The sequence below is a fragment of the Canis lupus genome, chromosome 37 (assembly GCF_011100685.1).
Source record: "Canis lupus familiaris isolate Mischka breed German Shepherd chromosome 37, alternate assembly UU_Cfam_GSD_1.0, whole genome shotgun sequence".
Classification (NCBI taxonomy): Eukaryota; Metazoa; Chordata; class Mammalia; order Carnivora; family Canidae; genus Canis; species Canis lupus.
In genome coordinates this window covers 4,565,332-4,577,968 of record NC_049258.1, presented here as the reverse complement: position 1 = coordinate 4,577,968, position 12,637 = coordinate 4,565,332, and the positions used below count along the sequence as shown (strand labels likewise).

General features: G+C 36.1%; 1 long non-coding RNA gene across 5 annotated transcripts in view; it reads right to left on the bottom strand.

Annotated features, from left to right (window-relative positions):
• LOC102156717 overlaps window positions 1–12,637 on the bottom strand; it is a 108,742-nt gene that overhangs the window by 64,912 nt on the left and 31,193 nt on the right. For 3 of the 5 annotated variants that reach the window (XR_005384948.1, XR_005384946.1, XR_005384950.1), the window contains 3 exons: window positions 2,956–3,039; window positions 534–822; window positions 68–207 (listed from right to left, as the gene is read on the bottom strand). This is a non-coding gene — a long non-coding RNA (uncharacterized LOC102156717). Of the gene's footprint in view, window positions 1–67; window positions 245–533; window positions 823–2,955; window positions 3,040–12,637 lie in introns of all 5 variants that reach the window. The other 2 variants (XR_005384949.1, XR_005384947.1) reach the window with 2 other exon arrangements.

Genomic DNA, 12,637 nt, shown 5'->3' with positions numbered 1-12,637 from the left:
ACAGGGAACTATCTTCTACACACTAAAGCAGCCATTATTGCATCATTAATCTTAATTTCTTTCTTACCTATGAAATCTGCGTGTTTCTTATGAAAGCCTGTTATGTTATCTGCATCAATATTTTCTGTGTAGTTTGCAGTTGAAAGCCAGTTAAGTGCAGAGCTAACTTTTTCACTTAGTAGGGAATGTGCTATCATTTCCTTTTATCTGGAACACAGGAGACAAGCATGAATATTCATCTCATCTAGAGAATAAGAAAGATTGCCACTAAAAAAGATGATACCATAGAATTCATTGCTAGAAGGACATGTTAATAATAAGTCCTATTTTTGTTTCACTTTACGGCCATAATGTGGTCATGATGATAAGAGTGGAAACATCCTGCCGGCCAACATGCTTTTGCTAACACGCTTATTCTGAAATTTTATAAAATCATATTTTCTTATATATACATGTATTTTACCCATTTATTTGAATTTGCTCTCCTATACTGAGAATGCATTTAACATAATGGTTTCCCTGCATTAATTCACCTTGTTTTGTGGCTTTATTTCCTCCTTTCTTTGATAAATATCTCTAAATATCTCACATTTGATCCTGGGGATGTAGATAATGGACTAAGCAATTGCAAAGCCCTCAGGTTAGGGCATTCAGTCAGCACAAGGCCTCTTTTTCTTTATCACATTGTCTTTGTTTTCTCTCTTCACTGGATTGCAGAACCACTCAGCATTCCTCCTCCCCATTCTACTTTATTTCCCAGGCGGGGATATTAGGAGAGGCATGTGTCTTCCCTTTCCGATCAAATATGCGAAAGCAGAAAAACTATGAAATTAAAAGGAAAAGAAAGTCTGCTTATAAATATATCATTTGGTCCCTCACAACTAGCCAGTCACCCATTGCAAGGTTACTAAATGTGTGTCACTCACAAGGCTGAACACCGGGTTCTATTTGTTCCTAGCAGGATAGACTTGCTCCAATGAGAAGGGAAGTGTTAGGAGACTTGGATTTGATTAAACTAAAATTGCCAAGTAACTCTCAATGAGTCCCTGTTTTCCAGTACATTTTGGCAAGGTTGTTTGAAAGACTGATGCAGATTTGTCATAAGCAATGGAGAAACCAGAGACAAGAAATTCAACTTACAAAGTCCCGTTCCACATCAAGGAATTTAGAGAGAAGAAGGAAAAAGCCATTTTTGTTGAGGTGCAAAGAGCTATACCAAGACTAATTTTAGTTGGAGAGTACAGCTACAGCCCATAATATAGCTCCCGTAGGAGGAAATGGACAGTTTTGTTGCTGTTTTACTTTTCCTTAAACAACAGGCTTTGCTTTTTCTGACTTTGAGTCTACAGCTTGTTTCATAAGCCAGGAGAGGACATAGAGTGGTATGAATTGTGTTAGCTCTATTCACTTATTTTAAGCAAAGCACCTTCTGTGGCCGGCCAGGGGAGGGAATGGGCTGCTTTTCCTCTGGAAACTGGTGAGAATAGTAATCAGATTCGAAAGTCTGCACAGCAAAATCTGACTTGATCAAGTGAAAAAGGAAAGCCGGCCTTACAATCAACATTATTCATATTTCCGATAATGCTGTAAAGTAGAAAGATCTTTTGTCTCTGTTTTGCTGTTTCTTCTTTTTAAATTTTCATCCGATAAATGATGAAAATGAGGATCAAATTATGCGCTTAATGTTATGTAACTTGAAAGTGGATAGCTGGAATTCAAACTCCTGCCTATATGAGTCTAAAATATTTTCACTTCGATATGCCTAAAAATCAAGGATCTGCTTAGAAAGACTTTATTTATATAGAAAGGGATGGGTATTTATCAATTATGTACCATGCACAAGCTCCAGGGTAGGTACTAGGAACAGACAGGCAAATAGGACGGATTACTTGCTCTCAGTGGGCTCCGGTAATAAGCTAAAGTGATTCTTATGACAAGCCTTCAGAATGGACTCTCTCTCTCTCTCTCTGTATATATATATATATATATAAAGGAATATAAAGGAAATGTGGCTTAAGGAAAATATGGCTCAGACCGGCTCAATAACTAAAGGAAAGTCAAGTGGAATAAAACCAAAAATTATGATTGAATTTTTTTCTTTTAATTTTGACACCATGACAAACGAGAAGCTTACTGGAACAGGCATTTGAGGCATAAAAGTGGTAAATAGCCATTTTTACGTGACTTATTGAGTTAGGGATAAATGGGGCTAGGCAGGGCTAGGTAGGGGGCCACGGAAGCAGGCTCACAAAAATCCCCAAAAACGCTGAGGGGTAAGGAAACCAGAGATGAGGGAACAAGCCAGACCACCCTGCCCTAGGTGTGGGCGGGGAGGGTGTCTTGTGATAACAGCTACTTGTAGCCAACAAAAAATCACCAGACTCTAAAAAGGGAAGTAAGCCATTAAAGGTGTTATCACTAAGCCTTACTCAATGGTGGTATCAGTAGATAATGTTAAAAGGATGTAGGTTCCCTGGTTGCCTTCCAGTAGAAGGCCAACCCTACAAGGCCAACCCTACAAGGCCTCAGTGGCAGCATGTCGTGTTGGGACCCCTCTCACTCCTGAGAGCTTTCTCTGTATCTTTCCTTAATAAACTTCTATCACTTTACTCACTCTCCTGTGTCCTCGAGGTTCATTCTTCGACTCCGTGAGACAAGAACCAAGCTCTCCTGTATCATTATCATAGAATTTATGCCTTCCATGTCCTGTGAGTAGGTACTATTTTACTTACTTTTAACACTCATATGAAGTCCTCTTTATTTTTTTTTCACTCCTTTATTTGTCCACTGTCTTTTTGTTACAGTTTTTAGTGTTGTTGATATTGTTTCTTATTTTCTCTAATTGTGTTTATTTTTCCTCTAAATCCCAATTCGGGTCACTTTCTTGGTAGGCAATGATTCTTTTGGAATAAAACTAAAAAAGTACAGAATCCAAATAAGAAAAATGTAACTTACTATTTATTTCCACATGATGAAATGTTTTCTTGTTCAAGGAATTTTATGAACTGATCTTAAAAAGCATCTGGAGGTGGAAAGGTTCTAAATAAACAGAAATTATAACATGTGATAAGTTGTTTTCATTTGGGAAATAGTTTTTTGTTTATTTTAATCCACTCCAATTTTCAAGTATCTAACTGCTGGTAAAAAAATTATAGAAAAACATTAAAAAACAGAGGTGGTGGGTGGAGGGATGGGTGAAGCAGGTGATGGGTGATGAGCAACCTGTTGTGATGAGCACCGGGTGTTGTGTGGAAGTGCTGAATCATTATATTGTACACTTAAAAGTAATATTATACTGCATGTTATCTACACTGGAATTAAATATATATATATATATATATATATATTAAAAAATATGTCGCAATTTTTAAAAAGCTTTTTGGGGGGGTGCCTGGGTGGCTCAGTTGGTTGAGTATCTGCCTTCAGCTCAGGTCATGTTCTCGGGGTCCTGGGATCTACCCTTACATTGCCCTTCCTACTCAGTGGGGAGTCTGCTTCTCCCTCTAATTCTCCCCCCTTGCTCATACTCTCTCTCTCTCTCAAATAAAAAAAATCTTTTAAAAAGCACTTTGGAATGAATTATGCTTTGATACTTTACTTTTAGAGTTTGACAAACTAAACACACTAAGAATTGAAGCCTAGATATTTATAAATGATCCTTTACTATTTTTTCTATTATGCTGAAACATATATTTAAAATATATCATTAGTCATTACCCCACTTTGTTTTTGAAAAATATACGACTTGGCTTTGCTTTCATGAAGAAATATTTATGCTTAGAAATACAGCTTCATTGTAAAATAATTTTTATTGTTAGAAAGTTTCACTGGGCAAGCAGTTTATCCTAGAAAAATTAGAAAATATAGATGAGTTTAAGGGGAAAAAAGGAAAAGGAGCTTAAAACCACACCTTTTGTTTCATTCAACATTTAACTATTTTCATCCATATATTTCCATTTGCTATTTCTATGCATCTTTCATATCTATTTATATAAAAACTATACTTTAAAATATTAATGTAGTTTATATACATCGTATGTACTTGCACATGTCTGTATATGTATGTGCTTAATGTTGTAAATCTTTGTATAAAAGAATGTGGTCAGGAAAATTGTTACTCTTTTTTGCTTGAGGGACCTAGGATATGCTGCCAAATATTGAGATAAGCAGGCGATAGTCTTTCCTTTTTATGTGATGTATTAGAAAACCATCAAGCAACATAATTATATTTTCTTTCTTTCTTTCTTTCTTTCTTTCTTTCTTTCTTTCTTTCTTTCTTTCTTTCTTTCTTTCTTTCTTCTTTCTTTCTTTCTTTCTTTCTTTCTTTCTTTCTTTCTTTCTTTCTTAAATAAATTTATTTTTTATTGGTGTTCAATTTCCAACATACAGAATAACACCCAGTGCTCATCCCATCAAGTGCCCCCCTCAGTGTCTGTCACCCATTCACCCCCACCCCCCGCCCTCCTCCCCTTCCACCACTCCTAGTTCGTTTCCCAGAGTTAGGAGTCTTTATGTTCTGTCTTCCTTTCTGATATTTCCCACTTATTTTTTCTCCTTTCCCCGTTATTCCCTTTCACTATTATTTATATTCCCCAAATGAATGAGAACATATAATGTTTGTCCTTTTCCGAATGACTTACTTCACTCAGCATAATACCCTCCAGTTCCATCCACGTTGAAGCAAATGGTGGGTATTTGTCGTTTCTAATGGCTGAGGAATATTCCATTGTATACATAAACCACATCTTCTTTATCCATTCATCTTTCGATGGACACCCAGGCTCCTTCCACAGTTTGGCTATTGTGGACATTGCTGCTATAAACATCGGGGTGCAGGTGTCCCGGCGTTTCATTGCATCTGAATCTTTGGGGTAAATCCCCAGCAGTGCAACTGCTGGGTCGTAGGGCAGGTCTATTTTTAACTCTTTGAGGAACCTCCACACAGTTTTCCAGAGTGGCTGCACCAGGTCACATTCCCACCAACAGTGTAAGAAGGTTCCCTTTTCTCCGCATCCTCTCCAACATTTGTGGTTTCCTGCCTTGTTAATTTTCCCCATTCTCACTGGTGTGAGGTGGGATCTCATTGTGGTTTTGATTTGTATTTCCCTGATGGCAAGTGATGCAGAGCATTGTCTCATGTGCCTGTTGGCCATGTCTATGTCTTCCTCTGTGAGATTTCTGTTCATGTCTTTTGCCCATTTCATGATTGGATTGTTTGTTTCTTTGCTGTTGAGTTTAAGAAGTTCTTTATAGATCTTGGAAACTAGCCCTTTATCTGATACATCATTTGCAAATATCTTTTCCCATTCTGTAGGTTGTCTTTTAGTTTTGTTGACTATATCCTTTGCTGTGCAAAAGCTTCTTATCTTGATGAAGTCCCAATAGTTCATTTTTGCTTTTGTTTCTTTTGCCTTCGTGGATGTATCTTGCAAGATGTTACTGTGGCCAAGTTCAAAAAGGGTGTTGCCTGTGTTCTCCTGTAGGATTTTGATGGAATCTTGTCTCACATTTAGATCTTTCATCCATTTTGAGTTCATATTTGTGTATGGTGAAAGCGAGTCGTCTAGTTTCATTCTTCTGCATGTGGATGTCCAATTTTCCCAGCACCATTTATTGAAGAGACTGTCTTTCTTCCAATGGATAGACACCCCCCCCCCCAAAAAAAAAAAAAAAAAAAAAGCCAGGGGAATTTTAAAAAAGAAAACCATATCTAGGGGCATCACAATGCCAGATTTCAGGTTGTACTACAAAGCTGTGGTCATCAAGACAGTGTGGTACTGGCACAAAAACAGACACATAGATCAATGGAACAGAAGAGAGAACCCAGAAGTGGACCCTGAACTTTATGGTCAACTAATATTCGATAAAGTAGGAAAGACTATCCATTGGAAGAAAGACAGTCTCTTCAATAATTATATGTTCTAATATACATTACAAATAGAATTTCTTTGTGGTTATTTAAAAATTCCAGTGGAATGTACACCTTATGAACTAGAATATTCATCCATCATGTGACATATACATACATTATCTCCTTTGATGTAATTAAATTACTCGTAGATACCTGATTCTGATTAGCTAATAGCTATCTTTGTTGATTTGGACTTACTCTCTTCTGTACAAGGAGAAATTTATTATATTAACACTGGAGTCTTTCTTACAGCTCCAAAATAATTTAACTTTGTGCCTTAACACAGTCTTTAGTCTGCCATCAGATTAAAATAGAATCTAGTTAAAAGTGAAAAAAAATTCACTAGGTATGTGATAGTAAAAGAAATTGTAAGATGTTTGTAAAAAAACCACAGTTAAGTATGTTCAATAACAAAAAACCTTCCCTTCAAGACAAGTTTTTGCGTATTATTTCTGATAGTCAACTATCGTAAAATTTTTAATGTAACTATAACAAGGAAATTTCTCATATGTAAAAATAATGTCTAACATACTTCTTTCCAAATCTTAATTTATTTCTCACACATTCTCAGTCATAAGTTCTACTTCAAATGCAAAAAGTAGTCAATATTAATAAAAAGTGGAATATGTGAAAACGATTTGATTTAATCCAATGACAATATTAATATGCTTTTTGAAATATGCAGATGAATAATTTCCTTTTAAAAAATTCAGTTAATCACTGTAAAACAACTCCTTTGTAACAAATATTTCAAACATTTATTTAAAATATTATTTTCATATTTACATAAAATATTTAGTTCTCTAAACAACTGCTGTATTACATAATGAAAAGGATGAAAAAATTATGTTAATGGATTTTAAATGTTTTTTTGAGAGAGAAGGGGAGAGAGAGAGAGAGAGAAAAAGAGAGAGAGAGAGAGAGAGCGCACATGTATGAAGAGACGAAGGGCAGAGGGAGAGGGATAGAGAGAATCCTAAGCAGGCTCCACACCCAGTATGGAGTGACTTGGGGCAGATTCATGACCCTGAGATCACAACCCCAGATGAAATCAAGAGTCAGACACTTAACCAACTGAGCCACCCAGGCAGATGTAAGTTAATGAATTATTAAGGTATTTAGATATATAGCAGATACCCTGATTCCCATTTGCCTTTTTTTTAGAGCTCTGCCTCTCAGGGGGTATTTTGACTTGAAAGCATTTTCTGAGAAAAGGGATTGTATTCATGGTAAGCTCAGAAAAAGATGTACTTATTTTATAAAAACGTGTCTTCCTATAAGTTTATTAAAACATGTTGAAGATAGTATAGGAGAAATGTAAAGACAAAAGAAAAACATTTCTGAAAGTTAAATCAGATTATTCAAAATGATGAACATATCTCTCTGAATATTTTTAATTTTAATAAGACCATGCATAAATGTGTATGATTGATACATATTCAGTTATAATAATTATTTCAGCTAAAGATATATATACCTTTGATGTATCTAATTAATTATCTCCAAGATGGTATGTATATAGCATCTGTAATTGAAAATTACAGTCACCTAACTTTTCATACAATCTTGTTTTCAAGAAATGCCAAATCTAAACTTTTTGAAAAAGGATTTTATTTATTTTAGAAAGAGAGAGAGAGAGAGAATGGGATGGAGGTAGAGGGAAAGAGAGAGAGAGAGAGAGAAAGTGTCAAGCAGACTCTGAGCTGAGCTTGGGGCTAAGTGCCAGGCTCCATCTCATGATCCTGAGATCACAACCTGAGCTGAAACCAAGAGTCTGGTGTTTAACTGACTGAGCCACCCAGTTGCTCCCCAGATCTAAACATTTATTTTCACCTTTCAAAGTTCTTTTTATTTCCTTTCTTTTTTAAAAGTTACTTTAACGGCACAAGCAAATGCATAGCTTCTTTAGTTGCTCACAACCACTTGTTACCCTTCGACTTTATCTGAAATATAAAAGCAAAGGACTTTGGAAAGCTTAGCTCATTTCTAAAGACTTGAGCATAAGGAAGAGGCAGAGAGAAAAAGTATAAAAACAGTCCTTTGTGCTAAGGGTCTTAGCCAGGATGGATTTCCTATCCAGGACCGTGATGCACAGCGATCTTCTTATATACATTTGATGTCGCTGGAAAATGTGGCTTGTTTCTACGTAGATGTTGTTCCCCTCTCCATTCATCTCAGCCTCTCCTTCATCTGTTTTCTGTTTCTCCTTAAGTGTAGACTTTACCTCATTAAGCTTTAGCTCCTTTCTCAGCTTCCCACACAGATCTTTGTTTCTCCAGAGCTTTTTTTATGTTCTCATTTTTATCCTGTAGCTTTTGATTTTCAAGTTTTGCTTCATATTTTACATAGGTCAATTATTTCTTTATTCATTCTTAATATCTTGTTTTATCCCTCATTATTCTGAAATAGTAGCTTATCTTTAATGGATTTTTAATTACCTTATATAATATATTCTAGTATTGTGCCTTTTAATCTTTGTACTAATATGCTTAATTTTTAATGCACTCCTATTTTAGAATAATTTGGATTTAGAGAATTGTGAAACTAGTACAATGAATTTACATAGACTTCATTCCTTGCTTTCCCTATTATTGACAGCTTACATTAGGATGGTACATTTGTCACAATTAATGAACTAGTATTGATACATTATTAACTAAAATCTGTTCTCAATTCAGATTTCCTTAGTTTTTATCTAATATCCTTTTTCTATTCCAAGAGTCCATTCAGGATAATACAATGCATTTAATTGTCATGTCTTCTTAGGCTTTTTGTGGCTGGGACATCTTCTTAGACTCTGCTGGTTTTTTGATGACCTGAACAGTTTTGAGTACTGGTGAGATGGTTTAGAACATTCTTCAGCTGGCATTTATCTAATGTTTTTTCTTATTATTTGGTTATAATTAAAGGTTTTGGGAAGAAGAACACTCAGGTAAATTGCTATTCTCATTACATCATATCAAGGGTACATACAGTCAACATTGCTCGTCACTGTTGATGTTGACCTTGATCACCTGGATGAGGTAGTGGTTTTTCAGTTTCCCCACTGTACAGTTACTCTCCTCCTTGCTACTTCCTATAACAAAGTATTGTACTATACAGTTTGGAAGGAGGTCACCATGCCAGTTTACACCTAATATGTGGAGAATTTTTCTTTCCATTCTTAAATATCTACATAAATTAGTTGGAATTATCTACACAGGATATTTAATTTTTTTCTTATGCATATTCTGTTTAGTAATTTTGTTAATATGGAAATGTATTGGATATCAATATTAATATTAGATATTTATTATTTTATACTTCATTTTATACTCCAATTCCACTTTATTTATGCTGTTGCAGGACTCCTGAATCCCTTTGATACACTTCCAATATTTTTTGTTGTTGTTCTTTCTCTTGGTGTTTCTGTTTGTTTGTTTTACTGATTGCCTCATTTCTGGCATTAAAAGATGCTGTGTGTTTTTTTCCGTGCAGCAAACTTTACATGATTTTATACACAAAATTTCATTCCTGGCCTTTTCTTTCTGCTATATTACCTTATTTTCTACATTTCATTCAACTTATATTTTATTTGATTGTATTTTATGTAGGAGTAAAAAAAACATTTGCATGATAAATCAGTGCACACATAGACAAATGCTAGCACAATGCATACATAGATAAATGCTGGTTGTTGATGACTCATTCCATATCCATTCAATCTTCTGAGCTCACATGCAGCTGCAGTGGACAGGTCTGCATATCAAGTTTTTGTATCTTTCCTGTTTCTTTCCTGCTCAGACTATATGACCCAGTAGATACAATTCTTTGGGGTCTCTTGGAATCTTTCAGTAAAAGGTACATAGACTATTTAGACCCCCCATAGACATAATAGACCTTTCATGTTCTGGAGGAAGGCAATGTCTTCTGCAGCAGAGAATCACTGTCAACAGTGAAAATAATCATGTGCTGTATGTTGGCTAATAGAATTTAAATTGAAAAAAAAAAAAAACTAACTTTCAAAAAGTAGCTTCTAAACTTGCATTGGGCTCTACTAGAGACTGAGTGACTAACCATGGGACAGTAAGGCTACATGAGCAGTCCTAATCATCAAGTGATGGGTCTTATTAGATCTACTAAGTCACAAAGTTGAGCAAGAGCAGCACTGAGCCAACATGCCATGGAAATTAATTATTCAGAACCCAATTGCAATTAGTCCAGAGATACAATCAAGTTTTATGAACAGGTAACTGTTTTGTGGGTAGGAAAGCTTTTCCCAAAGCTTAGATTTTTTTTTCAAAATATTATATGAATACTTTAATGCAAAAATGCTTAGCACTTAAAACTAGCAAAGCTTCATTTAAATTAAAACTCCATTGAACTAAATACAGATGGTTAAACCCAAGAATTGTACAGTAGTTGATTTCTGCTATATAATGCCAGTTCTAATGCAACACAGCAGGAATTGCATAGTTAGCTGTCACTTCCTCCATCGCTCATCTGAACCCTATGGGGTGAGGGAGAGGGTACTCAAACAGACACAAACAAAATACAGCCAAATAAACTGTGCAGTGATTTCTAATGGTTATAAACCCATTTTGACTAAGCTGTCCAACCCAACAGCTGGGGAATAACTGCAGATATTGTTTCAGAGCTGACAAGAAGACTAGTATCTGGTTCACAGATGGTTCAGCTCAATACATTGATGCAAGCTGAAAATGGACTGCCAACGAACCATAGCTACATGCATGTGTAGCCATAAGGGTAGTTGTAGAATTTCTCAACAGTCTAAACTGTGAGTAGTACACATGTTTATATCACCTTAATATCATGAGAGAAGTTCTTAGAGATAGGGTATACTCAAAATTTTGAGAAGTGATAAATTGGTTTGTTGGACAGAAGTCTGGAAGGAGCAAGAAAGATCAGAGACTAAGAGCTCTGGAGAAGGAAGAAATGTATTGATGGATGGATAGGAGTGGGCACATGTGCAGATTTTCTTCTTCTTCTTCTTCTTCTTCTTCTTCTCCTTCTCCTTCTCCTTCTCCTTCTCCTTCTCCTTCTCCTTCTCCTTCTCCTCCTTCTCCTTCTCCTTCTCCTTCTCCTTCTCCTTCTCCTTCTCCTTCTCCTTCTCCTTCTCCTTCTCCTTCTTCTTCTTCTTCTTCTTCTTCTTCTTCTTCTTCTTCTTCTTCTTGTCTCATTAAAACCTCAATCAACAGAGACACTTTATGACTAGGTGAACAAGATGACTCATGTAGATCTGATAGGCTTTGTCCTCAGCCACCTTAGTACTTGTACAATGGGCCCATGAATGGAGTAGACATGGTGACAGAGGTAAGTAGAGTCTAGGCATAAGACCAAAAACATGGGGTTCCTTTTGCTGAGACTGGCTTGTCTCCTGCCATTGCTTGACTGATGTTGAGTTTTTGATATGGTCCCACTCAGTGATAGGTCGACTGCCTAAATTCCTCTTATATGGAGGGAACAGTGATTTATCACCCCTGAGATTTGAATTGTATTCTGTGGGTTTGTTATCTCTGCCCTAAGGGCTTTTTTGGCATCACTATGCTAAGACTTTCAGAGTTTTTTATTTACTTACATAGGTTCCTGCTAGAATTATACTGGACCAAGGGATGCTTTTAAAGAAAAGAGAGCTTGAAAATGAACCTATGATTATGGGATCCTTGGGTTCTATCATATGTGATGTCACTGACTAGCTGCTGTCCTGAAAGAATGGAAATGTCTTTTTTAAAAACACACTTCAGAAACTATTTTGAGAATGATACTTTGCAAGATTGGTGTCCTATTTTTTAAGATATCTTACATATTTTGAACCAATAACTGTTGTACATGCTAAGTTTCTGACAGATTAAATGAGTCTAAGAAATCAGAGGTGGAAAGAGGCGTGGAACTTCTTGTTTAGCCAAGTGACTCACTTGGGAGCTATAATTTTTGTACTTCTTTTCTCCAGAATTTTGGTCTTTAAAGGATTAAAATGCTGGCCTTCAAGGGAGTATAATTCCATTAGGACCTCAGTAAAATTCTGGTGAGCTTAGAGCTCCAATTTTCACCTTGTAATTCTGGTTTCCTCATACTAATATACAAGCAAGCAAAAAAGGAGTGACTATAATGGGATGGGGAAAATTGTAATTATCATGAGAAGTGAGGGTTCTTGTGACCTAAAGGGATCCAGGAGGAATATGTCTGAAACTCAAAAGACTCATACAGGAAGCTCTTGGTGCTTCCGTATGTGATAATAAATATACACAGGCAATTACATCTGCTGTATCCTAGTAAGGGCAAGGCAAATGAGGACTCACACCTCACTGATAGAGTTTTGATGACACCTCCCAGAAAGAGATGCAGACCTGTGGAAGGGTTGGCTGAAGGTGAGGGAAATCTAGAAGGGGTGGTAGAGAAGGAAGATGAGGAGTATTAGCTGTGGTTTTGAGGTTGTGGGTTTTAAACAGTAAACATCCCATTTAAGGCTTTTTTTTTGTTTTTTTGTTTTTTTGTTTTTTTGTTTTTTTACAGTCTGTGCTTGGTCACTGTCCTTAGCATTCATAATGGAGCTGACTCCGTTGTAGGCATAGCAAATTTTGACTAGTGTCAAGATTTGACAGTGACACATCTCCCAGTCATTTGACTGGGCATGCATATACACGGTTCCTTCCACAATGTAATTTTCATCTTCAGAACTTCTCAGTATTCTCCAAGAAATAGGATGTAAGCATATGGAGCTATAGA